Below are 26,807 nucleotides of genomic sequence, written 5' to 3' on the forward strand. Positions count from 1 at the left end.
GGGAATGATAAATGTGAATTATGTGTTAAATCTAAAATGGTAAAGAAACCTTTTTTCAAGTGTTGATAGATGTTCAAACTTGCTAGATTTAATAAATATGGATTTATGTGAATTGAATGACATGTTGACTAGAGGAGGAAATAGATACTTCATGACTTTTATAGATGATTGCTCTAGGTATACTTATGTGTATTTACTTAAGAGTAAGAATGAGGTATTTAATGCATTTAAAATCTATAAAGCTGAAGTAGAAAATCAATTGGAAAGGAAAATAAAGACTCTTAGAAGTAATAGAGGTGGTGAATACTTTTCAAATGATTTCAATGTGTTTTGTGAACAACATGACATTATACATTAATGCACTGCACCATACACTCCACAACAAAATGGAATAGCTAAAAGAAAGAATAGGACTTATCTTGAGATGATTAAATCTATGTTTTTACATGGTAAATTGTGTTATAATTTGTGGGGTGAAGCCTTGCTTGTTGCGTGTCATATATTGAATCGAATCCCTATGAAAAAGAACAATGTGTCTCCATATGAGTTATGGAGAGGAAAGAAGCCTAAATTAGGCTATCTTAAAGCGTGGGGGTGCCTTGCTTATTGCAAGAGGACAGAGCCTAACAAGTTGGGTCCAATGGCCGTAAAGTGTGCACTTGTTGGATATGCCTCAAATAGCAAGGTCTATAGGCTATTAGACTTGGAGTCTAATGTGATAATTGAATCAAGAGAAGTGGAGTTCTTTGAGAATACGTTATATTGTGATAGCAACTCTCACCCACAGGTGTTGGAGAATCTCTTAAAGAGAAAGATCCAAAGGTTGATGAGCACACTATATTGCCTCGGAGAAGCCAAAGTCTATAAGATTTGAGATCAATTGAGAAATGTTCTCAAGTAGAGATACTCTACGGTAGACTTGAAGAAGTCACATGGAAATTTCCTATGATTCTTCAAGTTGAGGATGATCCCAAAACCTACCAAGAAGCAATGTCTTTGTGAGACTATGTTGATGATATGTTGATTTTGAGTAATGATATGAAAGCCATAATGGAAAAGAAGAGGTTTCTATCTTCCACTTTCAAGATGAAAGACCTTGGAGATGTTGATACCATCTTGGGTATAAAAGTGAGAAGAAATAGTGGGGGTTATGCCTTAAGTCTAGAACACTATGTTGAGAAAGTTCTTGACAAGTTTAGTCATCTCAAAATCAAAGAGGCAAATAAACCATTTGATTCAAGCATAAAGCTTGAAAAGAATAATGGCAGAGCACCGGCTCAACTTGAGTATGCAAGTGCATTGAGGAGTCTAATGTACGCTGCTCATTGTACAAGAGAGGATATTGCATATGCAGTTAGTAAACTAAGTAGGTTTACTAGCAATCCAAGTATGGAACATTGGAAAGCGATTGAGAGAGTTCTAAGGTACCTTAAAAGGACCAAGCAGCTAGGCCTCCAATATTCAAAGTTCCCAAAGATACTTGAAGGATATTCCGATGCAAGTTGGATATCAAGTGTAGGAGATAATCTCCCCACAAGTGGTTGGGTGTTTATGCTTGGAGGAGCAATTTCTTGGGGTTCTAAGAAACAAACATGTATTTCACATTCAACCATGGAGGCTGAATTTATAGCTCTAGCGACAACCGGCAAATAGATTGAGTGGCTTAGGGATTTCATGTTGGAGATTCCAATTTTTGCAGATGAGGTATCGATGATCTCGATACTTTGTGATAGTCAAGCCACATTGCCTAGAGCATATAATGGCGTATATAATGGGAAGTCTAGACATATAAGTCTAAGACATGAGTATGTGAGACAATTGATTCGTGGAGGAATCATATTGATCTCATATGTTAAGACAAGTGAGAACTTAGCGGATCCATTTACAAAACCTCTTGCGATGAGGTTAGTAAGTTATGTTGTGTGCAACAAGCATCTCTAAATGTAGCAAATATGTTGTAAGAACTTCACCTATGTGAGCTTAGAGGTGGTGCCGCCTCTCATGGGAGTTAGAGTTTCTCCCTGGAAAGATCATGAAATGGATGAGCACATGGCCATTTAAGTGCTAAGAAAGAAAAATGGGAAAATGAATGATCAAGTTGAGGTGTGTGTAGTGTTACCTGTTTTATCATTAAGGAGTACTTGGTTCAATCTTTAAGACACCAATGGCTTCGATAAGGCCTTGTAATACTTTCACTAAGATAAAGTTCAAATCAAAAGATACTTTATTTTATGCACAAAAAATGTTAAGCTAAGAAGAGAGGATTATATTTAACCAAGTGGGGGAATGTTGAGATTGGTTAAATATACGATTAAGATGTTTACATGTTGAGGTGTAAAACACTTAACAATTTTCACTTAAAGAGAATTGAAAACATGAGATTGTGTAGAAGGCATCTAAAAGTGACTTTTATGGGTCTAAAGTGATACAATGAGGTATCCAAACAATCCCAAAAAGTTTGGTAGCATTTGGAGCAATTTTAGGACCATTGGAATGGTCCAAAGTCAGAGAAGGTGGCAATACGTTGCCTACTAGCTAGCGATGCATCGCCTGGGTGGTCTTTTACAGCCGTACAATTTAGATAAAATGCTCCAAATGATGTGTTTTAAATGCTTTAATCCTATTGGTTAGACTAATGATGTAACGCCCTAGATAACCAAGACCGATACACAGTGTATTTAAAATAGTGCTTAACCTACCAAGCAAGTTGTTTGAACTTAAATGTGTAATTAAAGACTAAGTCAAGGTTAAGTAATAAAAGATTTGGTCAAAAAATGATTATTTTTTTTATTAAAATATTAAGTTTGTACACGGGATCCCAAAAATCAGTTTACAGACTTGTAAAAGATAATCAGATACAATTTAGCCGTCCTAAGCGGCAAAAACAGGGTTTAACCCTAGTTCCTCCCAAGCTATCCGGACCGTGGAGATTGAGCAGGTTGCATATGTACATCCGCCCCTAAAGTTCTCCAAAGCATGGCTGGTTCAGCTATCAACTCCCTTACCTACACCACGTAGCATCCGTAAGCCAAGGCCCAGCAAGAAAACTTAAAACAACATGCACAACTGGGCAACAGTATAAAAGCAGTAATATAATTCACTGTTGACGCCGTTTTTCGTCAACTTAAAACGCAGAGCAATTAAACAATATGAGCTATGGTGCGAATGAATAATATGATGGAACAACAAGGTTTTTACGTGGTTCAGCAGTTAAATCTGCCTAGTCCACGAGTCTCTGTTCTTAAGACTTGGAGTTTTCTGGAAATCCTTCAGAGATGAATTACCCAGAGTTTTCTCTCGAGATATCAAAAGATCCGTCCCCTACAAGTGTTCATGACTTCTCTATTTATAGAGAGTTTTCAGAGTTCATTCCCACATATTTTGGGAAGATACTTCTGCCTATTAATTAAAGTAATTATATTAAATGTTGTAACTCCTATTTACAAGGAAACGTCCCCTGAAGACCCAGAAACGGATAACAGACTTGTTAATATCCCTTTAATGTTGGAATGTTACAACAATAAATATCTTTAGACATACAAAATGCGTTACATCAGATGACTCATCAAATCTCCGAAGTCAGGAACCAGCATTGTGTCAGACAAGTTACGAACTGGCCGTCTTATTCCAAGACCTGCTCGAAGCAGATAAATTATATTGAGGCTGTCATGCTTCGAGCCTGCACTTTTTAAGCTCGGACTATTCGATCTGAAGGCACTCGATAATGGATGTATCCTGATGCTATGCCTTTCGAGCCTGGAAAGAATCTCGAGGTTACATGTCTTCGAGATTGTGATCTTGCCTCGGAGGTTTGACAACTGGACCTTAAACATGTGTTTTATATATCTCGAGCTCATACTTGACGAGTCCAGCTTTCGAGGTCATAATTTCTGGTCTCGAAATCTGGGTGTAACATTTTGTTCCCTCAAAAGTATTTGTTCGAATCCTATGAGAAGGAAACTTTTGAACTACTTCCATTGGGAACCGTACCATCAAATATACAGAGTGTGGACATGCGTCAGCTGGGTATTGATCACTCAAAGTACTTGAGTACCTTGGAAACCTGCCCACGCCTATCCGTCTACCATCCTTTATGGTACCATCGAATCAATTGTCCCTGACCATTGGATTGGATACGAAATATGGCCAATGGCTCAGATCAATTTGGCCTTTGATATTCCCAGGGGCCTATATATACGTCCCCATCATCTTACCCACTCTACTTTCATTTGTGTTTTCAGAGAAAAAAGAAGAAAAAACCAGAGTTCATTTGTCCTGGTTCTTGCATGTTCTCCAAACCAAGAAAACAAAATAACATTGGCTTGTTCGAATCCGTAAGATCGTTCTTGGAACCACTCCTTCGGTCTTCGATTTCTCAGTACCCTCCAGCTTCATTGTGTAAGTGCTTGTCCTTAACCCCTTATATCCGCGTTCATACTATATCTTTGCATGCACATTTATGCTTCTGTTGCACCTTGGGCACTAGTTTTAGCACTAGGATATTGTTGGACCATTCATTAGTTTAATATACTAGAACGTTTTGGATGATAGCCAATAAACTCAGGTTCTAGCATTATTGGTCCCAAACCCAGTTTATGCACAAAAGACCCAAATATGGCTCTTTCTTTGGGTTTTTGAATTTTGGAGGACATATCTGGCACACCAAGATATTGGGTACAAAATGAGAGTTTTTTTTTAAGAATGCACGATTCCCAAAAATATCACTTTTTGAATAACCACCACCTTTTTTCCCTGATATATTGGGATTTCCAATAACATGTCCACCTTCTTTTCTTTCGGTGGACTACACGCTCTAAGATTGGCCTCATCCTTTCGATCGAGCTTGCCTTGTAGCCTCGATCATTCGAGCTTAGGTCTCCTATTTATCTCATTATTTCCTATTCTCTTGGCCCTCACCCTTTTGCTTTCTTGTTAGATGCTGCAGAACTCGGGAAAGCGGTGGGGGTCTAAGCTTGCGATTCCTTATTCATCCGCAACTCCGAGCCCAGAATCTTCTTTCACTCGGAACCAGCGCTTGATCCGGGAACAGAAATTGAGGTGCGAGCAAGAGGACATCCGGGATCATTTTCGATGTCAAATAGACGAGGTCGAGGAAGGAAAAAGGAAAAAACTAAGGGACGCCCTCTACCCAGATTCAGACACCGAGCCTAGACTGATTCCTCTCGACCCCTCGCTCAAAGTGACCGTCGCATTCAAGCCAGGAGATCTTCGATTCTTGCTGATGGGGAAACCTTCTACCTCACAGCCGAGGAGGGAATTATTCGAGGCCGAGCACTATTGGAGCTCGGTCACATCGCTAGGACAGATAACTGACATTCTGGCATCTCACGACATAGGACTATCGGGCTCACTGAGGTGCCGAGCTCTGACCTCCCACGAGCAAAGTTTCCGCGCTCCGAGAGATGGAAATCCTGACAGTAAGCTGAGGTATGCAGCTTGGAGCCAGGAGCACATGAAGGCGGGGGCTGTTCTACCTTTGAAGTCCTTTTTTAAAGGCTTCCTGGACTTTGTTGGGTGGGCTCCCTTCCAGCTCAATACCAATTCTTACAGGGTTCTGTCCGCCCTGAGGTTGCTTTACCACGAGCTGAAGTGGGAAGGACCTTCGCTTGAAGAGATCTTATATCTCTTTTGTCTGAAAAGAAATCCCTCCCGAGCTCGGGGAGGGGACGACTTCTATTACCTTTTGAGCTATCCCAAGGAGCCAAAGATCTTTGGGGATTTACCCAATCATCCACCAGACTTCAAGAAGGCCTTCTTCTGGACGGATGGCCTAGCTCCATCCCGGTACTATTCATTCAGGCGAATTCGTAAGCATCCTAAACTTCTTTCTATTTTGTGCTCAAATTTTGTTTAGGCTCGTGCTTAGTTAAGATGTGTTTATTCTTCCAGCCAACTTCCACCGTCCTACTCCCACCAAGGAGATGAGAGAGCACAAGGAGGCTCTGCTCCAACTCCCTTATGGCAGGAGGTCCCTCTTTTATCTCCTGCATTAAGACAAACTCTGAGCATGCGGCCTCCTGGAGAAGGATCAGTCTACATCTGACTGGTCTAATAAGAAGTATGACCAGTGGGAGCTCATGCCTCTCCCAACCGGAAACCTTCCTCCGAGGAGAAATGCGAGGCCTCCATCTCCAGCGAGGCGTCACAGGAGTTCGCCATCGGGGAATGAGGCCAACAATGAGGCCTCGAGCTCGAGCTCGGACGAGAGAGGTACAGTCATCCTTAGCTCGGATTTGTGGTCCCCCTCACTACTAAAGCATAAACCCAATAGATTAATATTATGTGAGGACGATAGGAACCATTTCTATGTATGGTCTTGGGTAGATGAGAGGGTACATAGGTTCGATAGCTGGCTCGGGAAATACGACACCATGTATAGTCTGAACGAGGTATGGGACGGAATAGCCATTCAATATGGGACTAATGACTATAGGGACCTTTCGAGGTTGACTTCCACCTATAGGGAAGGTACTCCCCCCGCCTCTTCTGAAGATGGGGAAATTACCTAGTCGTCGAGCACGAGCTCAGGGGAGAGTTCCAGTTAGGTTTCTCTCCACTTGTCTTTTCATTCCTTGTTTGATTGCATCATGCTAACTTATTTTGTTTTGGGATATCTCATAATGTGATGTGAATGTGCAGGTGATATGGACTCCGACCTTGACAACATACTGGTCAGCGGCAGAGCTCAAAGGAGTAAGCGCCCGAGGGGGTCGCACAAAACAGACCAGCCTGCTAAGGTCCTTAAGAGACCGAGAAAACGCCTCCTCCCCCGGATCCGATTGCTCCGAGCACGGTTTTGAGTCCACCTGCCCAGGCCGAGACGTCCTCCTCGACCTTGCCTCCTGCTCCTCCTGCAACCCAGGTCAATCCCATGCCTGGCCCACCTCCGAAGAAGCCCTCAGCCTCAAGAACACCACTGCTTTTGATTTCTACTCACGTCGATGAGTATGTGATCAACAACGCAGCTGGACCCCACTGGGCTACGCTAGGCTCGGACGTTCTGTCTCGGGTGGGCCAGAGTTTTGGCAGCTTTGACGCCCCTCACTGGCAGTTCTTGAACAATGCCCGAGATTGCAACACTCTTTATGAGAAGAGCATCGAGCTCACTGCTGCGGTAATTTTTCTTCTCTCGCTACTGGCCGTTTTTATACTTGGTCTATGTGCTAATTTGATTTCTTCGTATGCCAGAATCTTACTCAGCTTAACTATAAGTTGAACAACGAGGTCCACTCGAGTATGTCTCTTGCTTAGGAGGTGAAGGATCTCCAACTCAAGCTAAGTGATGAGCTCAAGGCCACAAAGACAAAGGTGGAGGCAGGAGCTGAGCAGCTAAAGGCCAAGATAGCCGAGCTTGAAAAACTGAATGCCCGGCTCGTAGAGCTTGAGAAGGTGAATGATCAGGCCGCGAAGCTCGAGAAGATCAATGCCAAGCTTGAAGAAGAGAAGGCTGCCACTTTCGAGATCATGGAGGGTGAAAAGGCTCGTCTTCTTGAAGAGTTTAAGGAGAAGAAGGACCGGGCAGTCGACCTGGCCATGTATAGAATCTGGGCCAACAACGTTGACCTTGACACCAGCTTCTTAGGCCCTCTTGAAGCAAAGCTCGTGGCCAAATGGCAAGCTCGGCTTGATGAGGAGGAGGCTGCTCGGGATGAGGCAGAAGGAGCCAGGGATGATGCTGATGCTGAGAAGGCCAAGGAGAATGCGCCAAGGAGAATGCTCCCTCTTCTTAAATCTCGCCTTGGGGCTGCGTCCCCCTGAATTTCTTGTAATAGTCTTTGTGTTTGAGTTTTTATTTTTTATGCCCCAGGGGCCAAGACAATTCTGTAGCTCGTGGAAGAGCTTATGATATATGAAATACCATTCTTCACTTTATTTTAATATATTTGCTTTACATTTCTTGGGTTGAAATATTTCGCGCATTTTATATTTAAGTGTCATATATGCCTGTTTATTCATACAAACATATGGTGGATTTAAGCTCAAGATTCAATGCATTTATGCACAGTTTGCTTGAAATATTCGTATCTGACCTCGTTATTTATCAAGGTCGAAGATTACTTTTACCAAGCACCTGAAAGTACTTGTATGGTGTGTAATGCAAATGGTTTAGTTCTATCTTACTTTTTTTTAGTTACTTCATCTCGTCCTCGGGTAGCTCCCCGAGGTTATGAGGTCGAAACTATCGTTTTGCAAGATACTCCAGCCTTGACTTCGACTTAACGCGAAGTGGGTTTATGTTCCAACTGTTGACGCGGTTCTTCGGCAACAGGTAATTAAGAGAAGAAGAGAAAGAGATTAGTACTTAAAAGTAGAACCGCCGCAGATATGAAATCTTTGTGAGAAGAACTAGGTGACCCTAAACACGTTTTTTAAGTGGTTCGAAGGTTAAAAATCCTTCTACTCCACTAGTCAATATTATTGATCTTTTCTGGGTAATTGGTTTACCAAATATATATAGTTCTTACAAGACTATTTTTTCCAACCCCTATCAATTCCCAGGGTCTCCATATTTATAGGAGAAGGCACCTGGAAATTGGTAGGGAGGTCATCCCGTGACCTTACCATTTGTCATAGCAAGTCTGTGATATTCATGATTACTTCCTAAACCTGACACACAAGTGTGGTCTAATCAGTATGGAAGGAGATAATGGGCCGCACGGCCCAACCCGTCCGTGGGTGTCTGAATACGCACGTTCCTGCGGCGTGTCCGAGAAGTCAGGGGGATATCGGACACGTGATGGCAGGATTATGCACGTTTATCTTGCGTGTTGACTTCCCATAGGGTCAGAGCTTCCTGAGAAGCTCGCTACCGGAGCAATCCATAACCCGAGCTGATCCGTCAGTGGTCGTTGGATGTTGTTCCCAGCTCCTGGAACAACAAGAGGAAGCAGGAAACTCCATCCCCTCGAGCTAGAAAGGGCCCGTCCTGAAGATAAAGCCTCTGGCCTGTGGGAGCCTCGGGCTAAATCATGTTTAGTCCGAGGATCGTCCTGCTAAACAGCCCGTGGGAAATCCAGGGCGTACATCTGCCCCCCAAGCTCCTGCTCGTGGTCCATGACGTCAAACATGGGAGACCACAGTTGGAGCTTTTAGACTTCTCCCACAACCCTTCGCATTCCATGCTTTTCGCATGCGTCTGATACGTGGAACGCCGTGGGTGGCGACGGTACATTCTACGAGAACCGCATTAAATGGCCTAGCCTACTGTCCAGCCGTCGTTTCACATTTCGAGTGGAGGGTCTCCCAGGAGCCTTTTACACGTGATCCCCCCTTGTATAAAAAGGGGGTGGTCATCCCACGCACGGACCACCTTACCATTCAGAACCTCTCAAATTTCCTTCTTTTCTCTCTGACCTTCCGAAGAGCAAAACCCTCATTTCCATTGCTCTCATCTTCTCCGTTCACGAAGCTTAAGCGTGCGAGTTCCTTCAAGGCCTTGGAGACTACTGTGCCAACGAAGCTCCTACCAGCGCAGCAACCTCGCTCACCATCCAACCCTATACTGTAAGTCTTCTGTCCCTGTTTATTTTTGAAAGCATGCCACTGTAGCCTAGGTAAAAAATTTTACTGTAGCCACATGCAGAGGTTTTCTGGGTCGCGCGGATATGGAGGGTGATGGCCCTTCTTTGATTAGGGCACACTTGCCATGGGACATCGCCTTAGAAAATGGGTTCCATGATTCTCTCTTAGGAACAATTTCTGGGTAGGATCCGTAGGAACTTTGGGTGCAAAAACCGGGTAGCTTAGGGAATACGCCTTAAAAGCGGTTTTGCCACGCCTTGCCTGTTGAAACTTTCCCCCCAAGGCAAAAAAAAAAAATTTCTTACTCTGAGCCATCTGACACACGAATTCCGAGTAATCTGGGATCTGTTGAGGGCATAGGCGCGTGTTCCTTGGAACGCGTGGCACCACTCTCCACGGGCTGGGCTTACCCCAGCTCGTGTACTTAATACTTGCCTCACTCTCCTGCTTGGGTCGCCTTTTCTAAAGTGTTTTCTTTTGTTCGATAGGCGACCAGATGGCTCCAAAGAGAAATTTGCCACAGAAGAATGTGGGAAGTTCGGCCTCCCAGAAGGATAAAGGAAAGGCGGTGGTGACCAGCTCGCCAATTCCTCACTTTGGACCGGCGGTGGAGAAGCAGGCCGAGGTGGCTCCTGACGCGTTTTTCGAGGCGGAGAGAATCGTCTCGAAGATAACCAGCCAGGCAAAGATCACCAAAATCTTCCTTAACCACAACATTCCTCTGGGGAAGACCTCCGTGATCGCCCGACCTGCTGCGGATGGGGAGAGGAGCTGCACGCCGCTCGACGAGTCGTTCGTGGCCTGGAGCGGGGAACACTTCAAGGCAGGGGCCTTCCTCCCCCTGGATCAGTATTTTGCTGATTTTCTGAACTATGTGGGGTTGGCCCCATTTCAGCTCCCCCCAAATTCCTACCGTCTGCTGGCGGGACTGAGGTATTTGTTCCAAAAGCATGAGTGGGAGGTCCCCACTCCTGCTGATATCTTGTATTTCTTCTGCCTCAAAGCCAGCCCGGACCAGCGGGGGCGAGGCGACGGGTTCTATTACTTAACCCGCTTCCCTAACACAGCAGCAGTGATCGAGCTGCCGAGCCATCCAAACGACTTCAAAGACCAGTTTTTTATGTCTACTGGGTTCCGAAACTGCGATCATCATTATTTCAACCGCACTCGTAAGTAATCCTCCATTTAGCTCGTCCCTTATTCCAATTCTGATTTCAACCAACCTTGCAGCCATCTACTCGAGGACCGAAAAGTCCGTGACCCTCGGGGGTCAATACGATACACTGGCGAACTTGCCCCCCAGTGAGAAAGACTACCGCGTGCTCGTGACGGACGAGACGATGGTATTCTGCAAGCTGATTTTCCCAAATCAGACTTTGAATTTGAAAAGGCCCCGGGGGCCTCCCCCAGCTCGCGACAACAGGCCGAACGTCGCGGAGGAGGTCGCAGATGACGAAGGCGAGGAAGAAGGTGAGGAAGTTCCTCTGGTGAGGAACAGGAAGAGGAGCTTGGAGGTCGCCCAGGGGATGATCGAGGAGAGGGCCCAATCCGGAGCAGCCGCGGGTCCTTCCGGTCAAGGTAACTTTTACTTATTTAAGAACGTAGATAGGGCCACTGCAGACCCCCGGCTGGTTAGGTTCAACCCTAGGCAGCTCGTCCATCGTCACCCAAGGAATCCGAACCTGGACACGCTTCTGCTCCACTGCGTTGACCAGCTCGTGCTGGACAACCAAGAGAGTCGGCCCAAGGGTACCGTAGTAGTAGATAATACCCTAGCCTTTAGGTCGGCCATTTTTGAGGAGTACGGGACCAATTTACGCACATGGCCTGCGCTCCAGAGGGGCGTCTACGCTCCGGGAATTAGGCAGTACGTAGAAGAGTCCAGCCCCGATTCAGAACCGGACCTAGAACCTTCGCCAGTTCGGGAGATAATCGTCCTAGGCTCTTCCAGCTCGGGGGGTAAAGCTCCCCTAGAATTTGCTTTCTTATTGCCTTTATTTCTGTATGATTGCTGATAACCGTGTTTTTTGCTCTTTAACAGAAGAGATGTCTCAGCCCGGGAATAGTCTGCGGGGCGTTGTGTTTGGTGGGAATCCCCCAGCGGGGCCGAGGTTAAAGAGGCTTCGCGAGTCCAAGAGCTCGACCGGGGTCTCCACCAAATCCCCAGCTACGGAGAAGGAGAGGGACCCGTCATCCCAGGTCGCGGGGGCGAACCTCCCTGTCGCCAGGACAGGACTCATGCATCCGCCACCCCAACGATCTCCACTGGCCGCCCAGGACGGGGTAATAGAGGTCGGGAATCTGGCCGCGGCAGCCCCGGACGTGCGTATCCCGGTCGACCCCCAGGCTCTGGAGAAGATGCCCGAAGCATTCCGGGGTACGGTGTACGAGTCGGCCAGCTACGCCGTCAGCCACTATTACAATATCAGGGAGAAGGAGCTCCGGGCCATCGAAACAACGAGCCCGGTCCGAGTTATAGAGTCCGCTATGGACATGACTTTAACGGTAAAGTGCCCCCTTCTTCTAAGGCTTTGACACTCACACGCCGCCTTTCTCCTTCCAGTTTGCTAATTTATCACTCTTTTCTTGCAGGGCATGGCTGCCGCCTATAGAGGCATCGTTAGGACCAAGGCCCAGCTCGAGGGTTTGGAAGCAGATCGCCAGACTGCCCTCCAGGAGTCTCAGGAGGCGAGAGACGCCTTGGCGGCCTCAAAAGCCGAGCTAGAGAAGGTCCGCTCGGAGAACCAAGAGCTTAAACGCTCCCTGGCCGCATCCGAGCTAGAGAAGCTTCGCTCCGAGAACCTAGAGCTTAAAAACTCCCTGGCCGCATCGCGGGCAGACCTTGAGGTGGCGAAGGCCGAAGTCCAGACCTCCCAGACCGCCCTGAAAGACGAGCGGGTCGTGTCGGAGAAGTCCTTACAGGACCTATTCTATCACTGCTGGTCCCACAATCCGGACGCGGACTTCTCCTTCATGCCGCCGGACCTCTGGGCATTCCTGTTGCCGCGGCTTCAAGCCCGCCTGAATAAGGAGGCTCCTCCATCTGAGACTGGAGAGGCCTCTGCCGCGGCGGAGCAGGGTGAGACCGCGACCTCCAAAGGGCCAGCTGATGGGGCTTAGGATGCTTCTTGTTTTCGTATTTTGAACTCTTTTTTTTTTTATTGTAATTCTCTTTTTTATGTGAGGCGTTTCCGCCTCGAGACAATTTGCTCAACCAGTTTTACATATATATTTTCATGTATTTGGTCATAATTTATCTCTTTATTTTTATGAACGTAGTTCGAGTTAACTTTATCCGTATCCTGGGCTCTTTAAATAAGATCCGCGTTCAACAAATTTCTATTTCACTCCTAAGTTTTCTGACCTGGTTAAGACCAGGAACTTATTTTGAAAAAACTTAGTTCGCGTCAACTTTTATCCGTATCCCGGGCTCTTTAAAGAAGAACCTCGGTCAACAAATTTTCGCTAACTTCTAAGTTTTATGACCTGGTTAAGACCAGGAGCTTATTTTGAAAAAACTCAGATCGCGTCAACTTTTATCCGTATCCCGGGCTCTTTAAAGAAGAACCTCGGTCAACAAATTTTAGCTAACTTCTAAGTTTTATGACCTGGTTAAGACCAGGAGCTTATTTTGAAAAAACTCAGATCGCGTCAACTTTTATCCGTATCCCGGGCTCTTTAAAGAAGAACCTCGGTCAACAAATTTTAGCTAACTTCTAAGTTTTATGACCTGGTTAAGACCAGGAGCTTATTTTGAAAAAACTCAGATCGCGTCAACTTTTATCCGTATCCCGGGCTCTTTAAAGAAGAACCTCGGTCAACAAATTTTAGCTAACTTCTAAGTTTTATGACCTGGTTAAGACCAGGATAGGACTTAGTTTGTGATAACTCTTATCCGTAGATAAAAATTAACACCTAAGTCGTTAAGGAGACCCGGATATATCCGGGTACCATATGCCCCCCAAGTAACTGGGAAAGGGTCTTTCGTTGTTACTTTAAAATTACCCTTGCAAATAACGAGAAACATTTGATTTTTATTTATACATGGGAGGTGACCTTCTAGGTCTTACACATGTTTATTGATAATATTTCTTTAGGTGGATTGCATTCCAAGTCCGCGGGACCGCCCCTCCACCAAGTCGAGCTAATTTATACGTCCCTTCTTTGATGACTTCGATGACCTGGTATGGTCCTTCCCAGCTTGGTCCCAAAACCCCATCTTTGGGATCTTTCCCGGCCAAGAAAACTCTCCTCAAGACCAAATCGCCGACGCTAAAGGCACGTCTTTTGACCTTAGTGTTGAAGTAGCGAGTGATTTTCTGTTGATAATGGGCGAGCTGGAGTTGTGAATCCTCTCGCCTCTCATCCATCAAGTCTAAGGAGTGGCATAGGAGCTCGTGGTTCTTGTCCTGTTCGTAGGACCGGACCCTGTGCGACAGGACCTTTACCTCCACGGGGAGGACCGCTTCACTTCCAAAGGTTAGGGAGAAAGGAGTGTGACCCGTGGGAGTCCGATGTGAGGTCCTATAGGCCCACAGAACTTGGGGGAGCTGTTCTGGCCAGATCCCCTTTGCCTCACCTAACCTCTTCTTGAGGCTTGCCTTCAGAGTTTTATTGACAGCTTCGACCTGGCCGTTCGCCTGGGGATAGGCCACGGATGAGAAACTTTTCACAATTCCGTTCTTTTCGCAAAATTCGGTGAACAGGTCGCTGTCAAATTGAGTGCCATTGTCGGAAACGATCTTTTTGGGTAGGCCGAATCGACAAACGATGCTTTTAACCACGAAGTCTAGCACCTTTTTCGATGTTATTGTCGCCAACGGCTCTGCTTCGGCCCACTTTGTGAAGTAGTCAATGGCTACCACGGCGTAACGGACCCCGCCCTTTCTGGTGGGCAGGGCGCCTATTAGATCTATGCCCCAAATGGCGAAGGGCCAGGGAGACGATATCATTTTTAGCTCGGCCGGGGGGGCTCGTGCAACCGCGGCGAACCGCTGACATTTGTCGCACTTTTTTACGTATGAGATCGAGTCTTTGGACAGAGTCGGCCAGTAAAAACCCTGCCGAAGGATCTTCAAGGCCAGGCTTTGCCCCCCAGTGTGATCTCCGCAGAATCCGTCATGAACTTCCTGCAGGATGGCCTTCGCCTCACTTGGAAGAACACACCGGAGGAGAGGTAACGAATGCCCACGTCGGTACAACACCCCCTCGACTAGCGTATATCTCGGAGCTTGATAAAGGACTCGCCGTACGTCGTTGCGCCCTTCGGGTAACTTGCCCTCGACGAGGTACTCAACAATGGGAGTCATCCAGGTCGGCCTGATGTCAATCATCTCAATATCCGCTCGATCTCCGTCTATGCTTGGTTTGTCCAAGAACTCAATTGGTACCAACCCCAGGGTTTCTGCCTCCCCCGAGGTGGCGAGCTTGGCGAGAGCATCTGCATTGGCGTTCTGCTCCCGAGGTATCTGTTCGATCGACCCTTGCCCAAACGTAGACAATTCGGATTTTACCTTAGCCAAATAAGAGGCCATCTTGGGACCCCGCGCCTGATACTCGCCTAAGACCTGATTCACCACGAGCTGGGAGTCGCTGAAGCATTGGACAGAGCTTGCCTTTAGCTCGCTAGCTATCCTTAGTCCGGCTAACAAGGCCTCGTACTCTGCCTCGTTGTTGGACGCCTTGAACCCGAACCTCAGCGCCGAGTGGAATCTATGCCCCTCTGGGGATATCAGAATGATTCCGGCCCCGGAGCCGTTCTCGTTAGATGAGCCATCAACGAAGATCCTCCACGATGAGCCTGAGGATCTGAGCTGCTGTGAATCTTCCGATGGGATCTCACGGAATCCCGCGCATTCTGCCACGAAGTCGGCCAAGGCTTGACTTTTTATGGTAGTTCGGGGAGTATAGAAAATCTCGAACTGACTGAGTTCGACCGCCCACTTTAGCAAGCGTCCCGAGGCTTCAGGCTTTTGCAAAACCTGCCTTAGAGGCTGATCGGTCATGTAGTGTACAGAGTGGGACTGGAAGTATGGCCTGAGTTTTCGCGAGGCCGTGATTATGCAGAACGCCAGCTTTTCCATCAACGGGTACCTTGACTCAGCTCCGAGGAGTCTCTTGCTGATGTAATAAACCGGTTTCTGAGCCTGGTCCTCTTCTCGCACCAGAACGGCACTAGCTGCGTCCTCAGTCACGGCCATGTAGAGGAAAAGAGGTTCTCCTACCCTGGGCTTTGATAGCACAGGTGGCTCAGCTAGGTGCGTTTTTAGGTCGAGGAATGCGCCCTCGCACTCTACTGTCCATTCGAACTTCTTGTTTCCGCGGAGCAGGTTGTAGAAAGGCAGGCACTTGTCGGTCGATTTGGAAATGAACCGGTTCAGTGCCGCCACCCTTCCTGTGAGGCCTTGGACATCTTTCCGCGACCTGGGGGATGGAAGCTCGAGCAGTGACCTGATCTTGTCGGGATTTGCCTCGATTCCTCGGGTATTGACTATGAAACCCAAGAACTTCCCCGATGCGACACCGAAAGTGCATTTCTGAGGATTGAGCCTCATGCCATATTCTCGCAGTATGTTAAAACATTCTTCCAGGTCGGCAACGTGGTTGGTGGCAGTCTTTGACTTGACAAGCATATCATCGACGTACACTTCCATGTTCTTCCCGATCTGATCCGCGAACATTCTATTTACCAGCCTTTGGTAGGTTGCCCCGGCATTCTTAAGACCGAACGGCATGACCTTATAACAATAGACATTAGTCGGGGTCATAAAGCTGGTATGATCCTGGTCTGCTGGATTCATCGCGATCTGATTGTAGCCCGAGTACGCGTCCATGAAGGACATGAGCTCGTGCCCCGCCGTGGCATCCACCAGTTGATCGATCCTCGGCAACGGAAAGCAATCCTTGGGGCAGGCTTTATTCAGGTCGGAAAAATCGATACAGGTCCGCCACTTGCCATTGGGCTTTGGAACTAACACGGGATTGGCAACCCAAATGGGAAATCTGGCTTCGCGGATAAAGCCACATTTTTTGAGCCGGCCACCTCTTCTTCAAGGGCCTCGGCTCGGGTTGTCCCTAAACGCCTCTGCTTTTGAGACTTTGCAGGGATGCTTTTGTCTAGGTGGAGCGTGTGCATGATTACGCTCGGACTGATCCCTATCATGTCCTCGTGCGACCATGCGAATACGTCTAGGTTCTTTTTCAGAAACGCGGTCAGATCCGCCTTTCTTCTATCGCAGAGGTTCTTTCCGAGCTTCACCATTCGTGAAGGATTTTGTTCATCGATGCCTACCTCCTCGAGATCTTCAATAGCTTGGAGCTCGGACCTGTCCTCGCCTACTCGGGGGTCAATGTCCTCGCTTAAGGCGACCTTTTCGTCTTCGGAAACCCGAGGTTTTTCAATCTCAGGGGCCGCCTTGGGTCCCTGCGATTCCTCTTCATCCTGAATGGCCATCGCCACCTGCCCGGGTTTAGATTTTCCCTTCATGGAAATGCTGTAGCATTCCCTGGCAGCGAGCTGATCGCCCTTGATAGTGCAGACCCCTGTCGAAGTAGGGAACTTCATGGCGAGGTGCCGGACGGATGTGATTGCTTCGAAAGCAACGAGCGTTGGTCGGCCCAAAATTGCATTGTAGGCAGCGGAGCAGTCAATGACTACGAATTCGAGCAATTTGGACACTGTTCGGGACTCGTCGCCTAGGGTGATCACCAGCTCGATCGTTCCTATCGCTGCTGACCCTTCGCCTGAAAAACCGTATAGCATCATCGAGGTTGCCTTTAGCTCGGAGACGGTCAGACCCATTTTTTCTAAGGTTGAACGGAATAGGAGATTCACCGAGCTCCCATTGTCCACTAACACCCTCCTTACTCTCCGGTTGGCGAGCTGGACTGCTACGACCAAGGGATCGTTATGAGGGAATTGGACATGGCCCGCGTCCTCCTCCGTGAAAGTGACTGGTTGTTTCTCTAATCTTTGTTGTTTTGATTGACGCTGTTCCGGGACGAACTCCCCTCCATTGTGGGCCTTCAACTCATTTATGTACCTCTTCTGGGCGCCTCTGCTCGTGCCAGCCACGTGTGGCCCTCCAGAGATGGTGGAAATCTCTCCCTCGACCACGGGGGGAGGGACGTCCTGATCTACTCGAGGTCCAGGTTGACTGGCTGGGATCTCCGGAGCGGGTCGACCTGTGGGGACCCTGTTCCGCGAGTATTGCGCCAACGGACCTGCTCGGATGAGAGTCTCGATTTCATCTTTGAGGTGCCTGCAGTCGTCGGTATTGTGCCCGACGTCGTTATGAAAACGGCAGAATTTGGAAGCGTCTCTCTTTCCCTTAGGGTGCTTTATTGGCTCCGGTCTTTTCCAGGGGACTCGCGTAGCGTTGGCCAGGAAAATATTCTCTCTGGTTTGGGTGAGCTCGGTATACGCTGTGAACACGGGCTTGAATTTATCCACGGACTTATTCTTCTTTTGACCGTGCTGGACGTTTTCACCATTTCCTTTTCTTTTGCCGCCACCGGGCTGGTTGCTCTGCGTGACGTCGGGAGTCGCTACTACGATCTCTGTTCCCGCCCCAGCGGGCTTCTCGAGGACCTGGCTGGTCCCCGCGGCTGAAGCTTCAGCTTCCTCCAAGTTTATCCATTCTTGGGCTCTGTTAAGGAATTCACTAACTGAGCTGACCCCCCTCCTTTGAATATCCTTCCACAGATCTCCGCCTACTAGGATCCCGGTCCTCATAGCCATGAGTTTGGAGCTGTCGTCGGCGTCTCTGGCTCGAGCAGCGACATTTGCAAATCTGCTCAAGTAGGCTTTTAGCGTTTCTCCAGGTTGCTGTCTCACGTTAGCTAGGGAGTCGGCCTGGACCCTGGCGGCCTGAGAGGCGCGGAATGCCCTCTTGAAGTCAGCCGAAAAGGTCTTCCAGGAGCTGATTGACTGCCTTTTACTTTGTTTGAACCACTGCCTGGCAGGTCCAGTTAGGGTGGAAGGGAAGATCAAGCAACGAAGCTCTGGCCCGATGTTATGAGCCATCATTAGGGTGTTGAACATCCCTAAGTGGTCAGATGGGTCTCCATCCCCGTTGAACTTTGACAAGTGAGGCATACGAAAGCCAGAAGGGTATGCCGTTGCTGCTATGTTGGGGGCGAAGAGCTCCATCTCATCCCCTGAATCATATTCGTCTTTTTCTTTCTCTGATAGGAGCTTCTTCATCAGCTCCTCCATTTGAGTTAAGCGCTCTAAGGTTTTGTCCTGAGATCCTGGGTTATTCCGGGGTTGTTCAACAGCTCCGGACCCGTTGTACATATTAGGCGGGTTATTGCCCCTCCTATCTGGAGATAGGTCATTTGGGGCATTCCTGCCATTACGTACTTCGGATCGGACCCCAACTGAGCGGGCCTGGCTACCATCCCTAACATGATCCTCTCTGTGAGAGTTGAGGCGATCTCGAAGGTCGCCTCCCTGGGTATTATGGTGACTTTGTGCTGAACTTAGTCGCTGTCGCAGGTCTCCTCCCGAAAGATCACTCCGTGCACTACCGGTCCAGTGAATCCTGCTGGACAGGCTCGATGTGCGTCTTTGGCGGCTCCGACCTGATCCTTCCCCCGGCACCCTGCTGCGCCGGGAAGGCCCGGCCGATGGCGGGTCTCTCCTACTATTTATGTAGGTCGGGATGTCTCGGACGGGCTGAGGAGACGGGTATCTGATGGGAGAAGGAGGATGCCTGACCGGGGAGGCGATCCTAGTGCCGTCTGGACGGACTAAATTTGGTGGGGGCCTCTCGGCCCTGCCAGCTTGATGGTTTCGCGCTGGGCGATCTGGACGAGGAACTGGACGCTCTTCGGGGACGGGCTGACGTCTCTGGATCTCCTCGGCCCTCCTTTGGGAATTTCCCCTATCTCTTCCGGGTGTCCTCGAGGAAGGCTGAGAGCTAGGGGTTGATGTCCTAACCGAACGGCTGTATCGCTGCGGTTCGGTCTGAGGCATTTCCCTGAAGTTCGCCTCTTGATGGCGTGATGAAGGGGTGGAGTTGGCTGCAGGGAGTCTACCCGAACGGCTATACCTGGATCGATTACTCCGGCGAGACTTAGGAGCCTCGCCTTGCCTCTCTCCAACGTTACCGTTGGTTGTGAGAGGGGGTAGTCGACTCAGAATATCCTGGATTTGCTGACCAGCTGCTGCTAGCTGGCTCCTCAGTTGAGCATTCTCCATCTCCACCGCAGTATAATAACCTGGATTCGGATTAGGCGGCCGGGGCGTCGAACTACCAGTGTCGTCTTGGCCGGCCGGCTGCTTTCCTGGCCTTTGCTGGACTTCAGGAACTTGCTCCTCGGGGAGGGCAACATGGCGGGCCTCCTGCCCATCATGCTGTTCTGTCTCGTTGCCATGTTTGGATCGAGTGGTCACCATAGTTGTATGTTTGTGGTAGTACTAATTAGACTTGCTCTCAATGAAAGCACCAAACTGTTGACGCGGTTCTTCGGCAACAGGTAATTAAGAGAAGAAGAGAAAGAGATTAGTACTTAAAAGTAGAACCGCCGCAGATATGAAATCTTTGTGAGAAGAACTAGGTGACCCTAAACACGTTTTTTAAGTGGTTCGAAGGTTAAAAATCCTTCTACTCCACTAGTCAATATTATTGATCTTTTCTGGGTAATTGGTTTACCAAATATATATAGTTCTTACAAGACTATTTTTTCCAACCCCTATCAATTCCCAGGGTCTCCATATTTATAGGAGAAGGCACCTGGAAATTGGTAGGGAGGTCATCCCGTGACCTTACCATTTGTCATATCAAGTCTGTGATATTCATGATTACTTCCTAAACCTGACACACAAGTGTGGTCTAATCAGTATGGAAGGAGATAATGGGCCGCACGGCCCAACCCGTCCGTGGGTGTCTGAATACGCACGTTCCTGCGGCGTGTCTGAGAAGTCAGGGGGATATCGGACACGTGATGGCAGGATTATGCACGTTTATCTTGCGTGTTGACTTCCCATAGGGTCAGAGCTTCCTGAGAAGCTCGCTACCGGAGCAATCCATAACCCGAGCTGATCCGTCAGTGGTCGTCGGATGTTGTTCCCAGCTCCTGGAACAACAAGAGGAAGCAGGAAACTCCATCCCCTCGAGCTAGAAAGGGCCCGTCCTGAAGATAAAGCCTCTGGCCTGTGGGAGCCTCGGGCTAAATCATGTTTAGTCCGAGGATCGTCCTGCTAAACAGCCCGTGGGAAATCCAGGGCGTACACCAACTTACTGTCGATTAGTTTTAGCTGGTTTGTTCCAAACCTATTAAGGTCGTGTTTGGTTTGTAATCCATACACTTATATTTTTAATCTAGTTCGCATATTTGGTTATTTCCAAACATTTTTATCTTTTGATAATTTGGTTATGTCCAAACTTTCTTAGCTCGCGCATTTGGTTATGTCCAAACACTTATATGTTTTTGATAGTTTGGATACCAAACTATCTTAGCTCGCGCATTTGGTTATATCCAAACACTTATATGTTTTTGATAGTTTGGTTATATCCAAACTATCTTAGCTCGCGCATTTGGTTATATCCAAACACTTGTATGCTTTCGTATATGCTATTTTATTTTTTCAAGCTGATGGTATATGTAACACTAATGCCCCCTTAATATCCTATGAGTGTGACCATAGGTTATTTAATTAAGAGAGATTGCAAAAAATACAGCATATTAAAACGAAATCAAACTTTATTCGAATAATTAATTAATAGGAAAATAGTACAGACAAACAACCATGGTTATAGGCGACATCATTCCTACACTATTGATAGTAAGGTCATAGATGTTCGCCATTCCATGCTCGTGGTACCAAACTTCCATTCAATCTTGCCAACTTGTGTACACCGGGTCAGATGATTGATTCTATCTGGTAAGGTCCTTCCCAATTTGGCCCGAGCACACCAGCTGCTGGATCCTGTGTCGCCAAGAATACACGCCTCAGCACCAAATCTCCTACGCCGAATTTTCTATCTCGAACTCTTTTGTTAAAGTACCGGGTAGCTCGTTGTTGGTATGCATCATTTCTTAGCTGAGCTTCGTTCCTTCTCTCTTCAATTAGGTCCAAACTTTCTTCGAGCTGGGAGTGGTTCAAGGCTTGGTCATAAGCGAGGGCTCGAATTGTGGGAATTTTGACCTCGATTGGTAACATAGCCTCGCAACCGTACGCTAGAGAAAATGGGGTATGCCCTGTTGAAGTACGGGCCGTGGTTCTATATGCCCATAGAACTTGAGGCAATTCTTTAGGCCATTTTCCTTTAGCTTCTTCCAACTTTTTCTTTAGCGAACTCTTTAGGGTTTTATTTATAGCTTTGACCTGGCCATTCGCCTAGGGATGGGCCACAGATGAGAAGCTCTTTATTATCCTATTTTTTTTCGCAAAAGTTGGTAAACAAATCGCTGTCGAATTGAGTACCATTATCAGACACAATCTACCTTGGCATCCCATATCGGCATATGATGTTCTTCACTACGAAGTCGAGGACTTTCTTCGAGGTGATTGTCACCAAAGGTTCGACTTTGGTCCACTTCGTGAAGTAATCTACGGCAACTACTGTGTATTTCACTCTGCCTTTGCCAGTCCGCAATGAGCCTATGAGGTCGATTCCCCAGACCGCAAATGACCACAGGGAGGTCATCATAGTTAACTCGGAGGGTGGAGCTCGATGAATTGTGACGAACCGTCGGCACTTATCACACTTCTTGACGTAGTCGAACGAATCTGTTTTGATGGTAGGCCAGAAGTATCCCTGGCGTATGATCTTCTTGGACAGACTATGCCCCCCAGTATGGTCTCCACAGAATCCTTCATGAATTTCTTCTAGGATTTTCTTAGTGGGGTCACACATCGGAGTAGCGGCATGGAATATCCTCTGGTATACCTGGGGATCTGATACATCAGTTTTCGAGCCTTGGTCCGTTCTTCTGGGAGAGTGCCAGTCTCAAGGTATTCAACTATCGGAGTCATCCAGGTTGGCTCAGAATTGATCATGCAAACATCTTCCTACTCAGGCTCGATAATACTGGGATTCATGAGATGTTCGATTGGCACGACATACAGTTCGTCCACCTCGGTAGAGGTAGCAAGCTTAGCTAAGGCATCTACGTTCGAGTTCTGTTCTCGGGGGACCTATTCTATCGCATAGAACTCGAAATGCTCTAGTGTTGATTTTGCCTTTTCTAAATATGCAGCCATTCTCGTACCACGAACCTGGAATTCTCCTAAAATTTGATTAACCATCAGCTGGGAGTCACTGTAGCAATGCATCGCTTTGGCTTTGATTTCCTTGGCTATACGGAGCCCTACCAATAGGGCCTCGTATTCGGGTTCGTTATTCGACATGTCAAAGTCAAATCTCAAGGCAGAGTGAAATTGACTTCCTACTGGGGTGATCAGAATTATACCTGCTCCCGATCCATTGTCATTGGAAGACCCGTCAACGTAAATTTTCCACAGCTCACGGGCCGGGGTTATAACTTCATCGTTGGTCACTCTAGTGCATTCCACTATGAAGTCTGTCAGGGTCTGTCCTCTTATGGTCATCCTTGGTTGATAAGTGATCTCGAACTGTCCAAGTTCAAAGGCCCATTTCAGTAATCTACCTAAGGCTTCTGGTTTGGACAAGACTTGTCTTAATGGTTGATCGGTCAGTACATGGATGGGGTGTGCCTAGAAATAAGGTCGGAGCTTTCGAGATGAATGGATTAGGCTGAGAGCTAACTTCTCCATCAAGGGATATCTCGATTCTGCCTCCAGTAACCTTTTACTGACATAATACACATGCATTTGCACTTTCTGTTCTTCTCGTCCGAGTACCACGCTAATGGCGTGCTCGGTCGTAGCAAGGTATAGGTATAGAACTTCTCCCGTGATGGGTTTTGACAAGATGGGGGGTTGTGTGAGATGCTTCTTGAGCTCCTGAAAAGCCAACTCGCATTCCTCCGTCCATTCAAACTTCTTGCCTCCCCTCAAAAGGTTGAAAAATGGAAGGCAACGGTCTGTAGATTTCGAGATAAATCTACTTAGCACCGCCATCCTGCCAGTCAAACTTTGGACATCCTTATGCTTCCGAGGTGAGGGCATATCAATTAGAGCCTGGATCTTGTCTGGATTTGCTTCTATTCCCCGGGCATTTACAATGAAGCTTAGGAATTTTCCCGAAGATACTTCGAAAAAGCATTTCTGAGGGTTGAGTTTCATGTTATACCTCTGTAACACGGTGAAGCATTCTTCGAGGTCATCAACATGGTTATTGTTATGTTGATATTTAACTAACATATCGTCAACATAAACTTCCATGTTATTACCTATCTGTTCGGAGAACATCATGTTCACGAGTCGCTGGTAAGTGGCTCCAGCATTCTTGAGCCCAAATGGCATGACGTTGTAGCAATACAGCCCTTTGTCTGTTACAAAACTCGTATGCTCTTGGTCAGGGGCATGCATGGAAATCTGGTTATATCCAGAATAGGCATCCATGAATGACATAAGTCCATGCCCTGCCGTGGCATCCACGAGCTGGTCGATCCGAGGTAAAGGGAAGCAGTCCTTGGGACAGGCCTTATTGAGGTCCGAGTAATCAATACAGGTCTGCCATGTCCCATTAGCCTTTGGGACCAGTACAGGTTTGGCCACCCAATCGGGGTAAAAAGAGTCCCTGATGAACCGATTTGCTTTTAACCTGTCGACCTCCTCTTTAAGGGCCTTCTTCATGCCGTCATCCAGTAGTCTTCGCTTTTGCTGCTTCGGAGGGAAGCTTTTGTAGATATTCAATGTATGGCTCACCACATTCAGACTTATCCCTATCATGTCTGAATGTGACCATGCGAAGACATCCTGGTTCTTTTTTAAAAAGCAAATTAATTGCTATTTTGTTTCTTTGGGAAGGTTTTTCCCTACCTTTACTGTTTTTGGGGGGTTTGCTTCTTCGAGCCTGGCCTCTTCGAGCTCCTCCAATGGCTCAAGGTCAGCTCTATCCTCTATTCTTGGATCGATTTCTTCGTCTATTTTGAAGATTGTCCCGTCCTTATTCTGAACAATGACGAGCGCTTGAGCGTTCGTCTGCTTCTTTCCTCTAATGGAAATGTTATAGCATTCCCTCCCAGCTAGCTGGTCTCCCTTCAGTGTCCCAATGCCACTAGAAGTCCGGAACTTGATGGCCAAATGCCTCAAAGATGAAACTGCCCCTAGCCCTATTAGGGCGAGTCTCCCGAGCAGCACGTTGTAGGCCGATGGCAGGTCCACTACTACGAATTCCATCATCTTGGTTGTTGAGACTGGGAAGTCTCCCAAGGTCACATGGAGTTCGATGGACCCCATACAGGCAATCCCTTCTCCTGAAAAACCATACAACGTCGTTGCACAGGCCTTTAGGTCACGAAGCGCGAGTCCCATCTTTTCTAAGGTGGCCTTATAGAGAATGTTCACTGAGCTCCCATTATCAATAAGAACTCGGTGAACCCTCTTGTTTGCGAGCTGAAGAGTGATAACCAGTGGGTCATTGTGAGGGAATTGGACATGGGATGCATCATCCTCAGTAAAGGTTATAGGTTGAGATTCAACCCTTTGATATTTCGGAGCTCTAGGTTCGAGTTCATAAGGGAACTCATCGCCAGTTCTTAACTCATTCACGTATCGCTTTTGGGCGTTCTTGCCCGATCCTGCGAGATGAGGCCCACCTGAGATGGTTACAACATCTTCCCCATCAATCGGAGGGGGTCTCTCGTCTTCCCTTGCTCGGGAATTGCTGTTTTGGGCAGGCGGCAGTGCAGCTATCCTCTGGCTGGTAGAAGCCTGATTATTGTTCTGGTTCCTAACATACTGCCTGAAGTATCCTCTTGAGATCAGACCTTCGATCTCGTCCTTCAGTTGCCTGCACTCATCAGTAGTGTGTCCAGTGTCTCTGTGAAATCTGCAGTATTTACTGGAGTCTCTCTTGGATTTTTGGTTCCTCATGGGGTCTGGACGTCTGAAAGGGACCTGGTTTTCATTAGCCAGGTAAATATTCTCCTGAGACTCGTTGAGCTCGGTGTACACTTTGTGCACGGAGAAATATCTTTCCCCTTTCTTCTTCTTTCCCTCTTCCGCCTCGGGGTTACTTCCTTCATTCTTTTTTCTTTTGGAAGGGTTTTCTGCAGGAGGTTTCAAGGCTGATGGGTCCACCAAGGTCAAGGAAGAATTTATGTTTGTTGTTGTAGTTATGGGCTGAGAGGTCATATTCAGCGTTGGCCTTGCCTCTTCTACATTGACAAACCTCTAAGCTTGCCGATTAAACTCGATTATGGACCTCACAAGCTTCCTCTGCATATCTTCCCAGAGGGGACTTCCCTGCAATACCCCAGCTCGAATGGCCATTAAATGACTGCTGTCGTCTACATCACGAGCTCGGGCGACTTCCAGATTGAATCTTGTTAGGTAGTGTTGGGGTTTTATGCCCTAATTAAAACCCAAATTCTTTGTAATCTCATTTTATTATCAATAAAAGAATAGAAATCATTTTTTGACTTAGTCAATCACTTTGCTCACATGTTTTATTTTCATAATTATTTGTTTAATATAAACTTCTATTAAATCCCGAGCATATAACTAATCTTATTTATAGTGACGTAGTCACAGTGGAATATAAATATGATTATATGTTCAAAATAAGTTAGTCCTAAGATTAGTCAGTGCACAGGATTTACACTGACTTGCCAATCTACGATATGATCTACTTACACATTACAGTGTTATGTTCTTTCTAGAACATTAGCAAAGTAGATAAGATCGGATGTATTTGTTACATCGGACAGGACTGATATTGACCGTTGATAAGATAAGTAAACATACCGTTGTTATCTATTCTAGTCATATCATATAGTTGACCATAGGTCAATTCAATCTCAATTCTGAGTGGTTAGTATTCTAACTGATTGTATTATTTGAGTTCTTTGATTTGTTCGTTACCAGCTTATCCTACGGACTAGCCCATACTTACATCTTGGGAACTCGGTAGTATAATTGAGTGGGAGTGTTAATCATAGATATGAACATCTATAGCTTTTGATGAAGAAGTGAAACGATAGAGATCTCATTTCAGTAATTAAATTAGTTTACTGAAATATCATTTACAAGGAACTAAGTGTTTTAAGGATAAAATACAATGAGGGGTAAAACGGTATTTTAGTCCTATCTCATTGTAGACCGTCTATAGAGGATTGAGTGACAATTATGGTTGTAACAATGGATAATTAATAGCGTATCTATA

The sequence above is a fragment of the Humulus lupulus genome, chromosome 7 (assembly GCF_963169125.1).
Source record: "Humulus lupulus chromosome 7, drHumLupu1.1, whole genome shotgun sequence".
Classification (NCBI taxonomy): domain Eukaryota; kingdom Viridiplantae; phylum Streptophyta; class Magnoliopsida; order Rosales; family Cannabaceae; genus Humulus; species Humulus lupulus.